This window comes from Vicia villosa, linkage group LG2 (genome assembly GCF_029867415.1).
Source record: "Vicia villosa cultivar HV-30 ecotype Madison, WI linkage group LG2, Vvil1.0, whole genome shotgun sequence".
Lineage (NCBI taxonomy): Eukaryota > Viridiplantae > Streptophyta > Magnoliopsida > Fabales > Fabaceae > Vicia > Vicia villosa.
Window position 1 is genome coordinate 197,083,019 of NC_081181.1, and position 4,290 is coordinate 197,087,308.

Consider the following 4,290-nt stretch of genomic DNA (forward strand, 5'->3'; position numbering starts at 1 on the left):
GCGACAAATCCGCAACAAATCTAATTGAAACAATCGGAAAATAATGCACAGAGCACCTTCCACATTGGCTTGCTGATAAGGGCCAGATGTGACACATATGCTGGGACATCTGTTCTCACACGTGTCCTTCTTCACAAAAACATCTTGAATAGACCATGTTGTTTTACATAATATAGCCAATCCAAAAGGAACAACAATTGAGATTCAAGTGTGAGTGGTTAAGTCTCACATCGACTAGAAATAGAGGAATTGTTAAGTATATAAGAGAGGTGACGTATACCACAATTTTCTTTAAGTTTTAGGTGAATATTTGTTATCAAGGTTTCTTGAATCCTAAATACTTAATCCATTGACACTTTAATTTCGACGCTTCTCGGGCTCTCCAAATAGTGATATCAGAGTATGGCTAGCCTTAGTGGGAGATCGGAAGTGGGCCTCGTATGGATCAAAGTTTGTGATGTGAGTGGCTCAATTTTGTGGGGAAGATTGTTGAGATTCAAATATGAGTGGTTAAGTCTCACATCAAATAGAAATGGAGGAAATATCAGGTATATAAGAGAGCCGACTATCATACCCTTATTGTCTTAAGATTTTGGGGATATATGATGTCAAAGTCTTTTGAATCATGAACGTTTATCTCATTGCACTTCCGGTGTTCCACAAACTCCCCAACACCTACAAATTTTTTAAATATTCCAAATTGTTCCTAAGAATTTTCAAAAATTACAAATTAATCCTTTAGAATTTTCAAAAATTACTACTTGTCTCTATTTTTAAAATTTAAATTTAACTCAAATTATAAAAAATAGTCCCATAAATTTTACAAGAATATTTTTTTTATAATTTAAAAATAATTAAAAAATAAAGAGAATTAAACTGAAGAAGTATTTAAAATTTTCAATATTTCCAATTAAATCTTACAAAGACACACTTAGTTTTTTCCTTAGTCTTTAGTGTAGAAGAAGACTCTATTCGTGTAAAGTTTTAATCAATAAAATAAAAAATCAAATGTGGAATGTAACAATATTCAACTCAAAACCTAAAGAATACTTTAGTTGTCATTTGGAATTGTTTTCAATGACTCAGTTTTCCTCTTTTATTGCCGAGTTCAGTTGCACCATTGACTCTCTCTCTCTCTCTCTCTCTCTCTCTCTCTCTCTCTCTCTCTCTACAATTTGTTTCATTGAAATCTATATGGCTACAAGAGTTGGACTCTTCATTGATTTCAGATCCATTTTTCATCTTCTCTTATAAAATAAAATTCTCAACTCTTTTCCTCAACACATCAACAAAAACCCTACGTAGAAACTTTGTCTAAAAAAATGGATCCCAACAACAATAACAACAAAAACATCAACATGAACATGTCTCCTTCCAAAACAATCCCTTTTCAAGTCAACCTTACCTCTGATCATCAAAACAGACCCATCATTCGTGAACTGGATTTTTTCTCTCTAAATAACAACGACCATGCCTCTACTTCTACTCCTCCCAATCCTTATGTACATGATCATTATACCCCTTCTTCTCCCTTTGAGATGATCAATGTAAACGTGAGTCACCCCTATTCCATTATTATCTCTCACTATTATTGCATATAAACCATGGTTTTGATTCTTGTTTCCATAACCTACCTTGATATTGTTATAAAATGCAATCACAATATATTTCAATTTCTTTGCTATTGTGAATACACCTAAAAAAAACTATGGTATAAACTATTATGTGAGTTTATTACCCTTCAATATTCCATATATATTATATCACTATCAAGGGTTTTAAACAACAATTGCATCTCGATGCAATCACATAAAGGCTTTAGGGATCGTCGCAGGATTAATTAATCACTTATCGTATAAACGGTGAATAAGGGTATTGACACCTTTCGATAACTACTAAAGACATTAGAGGTAAAAAAATATTTCTTGAAAATTAGCAAAGAAATAAATTGTCATTATTAATTTCTTCATTACTAAATTTAGTAAGAGAGACTGATTTTGTATTTTTAGTCTCTAATTTTTTGTGACAATTTTTTTTTCTTTCTAATAGTGTGATATTAATAGTATGCATCTATATATTTATGATATTGGTCATGTGCTTAAGAAAATGTGATGTTTGAATAGACAAGTTTGAATCTTCTTACCACAAACACAAGCAGTGATCAATCAGTGGTGGAAGCTGACATACCAAGTAGTTCAGAAGACACAAGAACTAAGCATGAGGTAGACAAAAAAAATTATTATGTAACAACAAATTCATTGATTTGGTGAAATTTAATTAGTACTTTTTTAATCATTGAGTGGTTCATTTATACAATCTAATTATTTTTCAGCTGGCTGTTCTTCAAGCTGAGCTTGAGAGAAAGAAGGTGGAGAATCACCAGCTGAGGAACATGTTTGATGAGGCTAAGATGAATTACAACACGCTGAATATGCATTTCATGAGTTTGATGCAAAAGGAGAAGGTAGAGGATTGTAATGAAGAACAGCTAGAAGAAGAGAAACCAAATGGGAATGGTGGAGTTTTGGTTCCAAGACAATTTATTGATCTTGGATTGGCTGCTAATGAATCTCATGTTGTTGATGAACCAAGAAGTCAAGATCAGTCAAAATCAGTTGTGAATAATAATGAAGAAGGTTTTAAGGATGAAGAGCTTGTGCTTGATCATGAGAAGAATGAATCCGAACGGGGAAATGATCGAAATGATAGTCCTTCGAATCAAGTTTTAGCTGCTAATAGTAGTCCTCAAACTAGTGTTGAACAAGCTGAGGCAACCATGAGGAAGGCTAGGGTTTCTGTTCGGGCTCGATCGGAAGCTAATATGGTAATTCTATTTCACATTTTGGTTAGAAGAATGAAATGTCCTTTTTGGATATTATTTGATGCAAAAATTTATCATTCTTGTCTCAGATCAGTGATGGGTGTCAGTGGAGAAAATACGGACAGAAAATGGCGAAAGGAAACCCGTGTCCTCGAGCTTATTATCGATGCACCATGGCCATAGGTTGTCCAGTGAGAAAACAGGTTTGTTAATTTATGTCAAGTCCATTCTTAAACCAAAAAAAAACATAATGTCAAACTCGAACCCTAGGTCGCGAATCGCGATCATGAATCGTATCAGTCTATGACATGCGCCGTATTTATGACACAGGTACAAAGGTGTGCTGAGGACAGATCAATATTGGTAACAACATACGAAGGAAATCACAATCATGCATTGCCACCAGCAGCTATGGAAATGGTGCAACAAACATCATCAGCGGCAAAAATGTTACTAACGGGACCGATGACAAGTCCTGACGGACTAATGAATCCGAATTTTCTGACAAGAACAATGTTTCCTTCTTCTTCAAGCATCGCAACAATCTCGGCCTCAGCTCCATTTCCAACCATTACATTGGACTTAACTCAGTCGCCGAATAATCCATTACAGTTCCCTAACCCTAACCTCTCAAACCAGTTCCCATTTCCTTTCCCTCAGACACTGTTCAATCAGTCAAGATTTTCAGGACTTCAAATGTCTCAAGATATTGCAGAAACTTCTACGTCTCGACAGATATCGCAGAATCTTGTTGACAAAGTTACTGCTATTGCAAGAGATCCTAACTTCAGTTCAGCTTTGGCAGCTGCTCTAACTTCCATTATTGAGGCTGCATGGCCAAACAATGATAATGGCCCGGTTGATAATGGTGGAAATACGACAGCCAATAACAGTAATGCAAATGTTACATCAAGTAACACTTCCAATGAAAGCAATAAAACCAACAATCCCAGTTCTTCAGAAAACTAGCTAGCTGGCTCACATAGAGATAGTTCTATATTAGTCTTTCATTATTCTTTCCATTTATTTTTGATTCAGTTTGGTCTACTGGTCTAGTGACATGAATTTCATTCTTAAAAGCGAATAAGGAGAGGCTTGCGAATTCAACCGCGTCTCTACAATCAGATGTCTCTGCAACTATTGACTGAGCTGTCTGAACGGAATTGCTTTATTTATTTATTTTTTCTTTCATCAATTGGGTTCGAATAAATGAACTAGAAACATCAGACACATTGAAGACATGTCCTACACATTTGGGCAACAGCACAACACACATTATTGTTTTGAAGTTGTAAGTCTTATAGACGAATTTAAATCACCGGCAATTATGTGAGTGATTCAGAATTTAAAAAAAAAAGTTGAGCTGAATTTTTCTCATTTATTCAACTCAGGAAATTTTGCTATCCGATCAATATATAGTTGAATATTTTGGTAATTATTTATGTCTCATTATTATGCTCAGGTTATAA

The 4,290-nt window shown here is 34.6% G+C and overlaps 1 pseudogene; it reads left to right on the top strand.

The window, feature by feature from the left end:
- Positions 1-532: 532 nt before the first annotated feature.
- LOC131651028 (probable WRKY transcription factor 31) lies at positions 533-4,073 on the top strand (annotated as a pseudogene).
- The last annotated feature ends 217 nt before the right edge of the window (positions 4,074-4,290 follow it).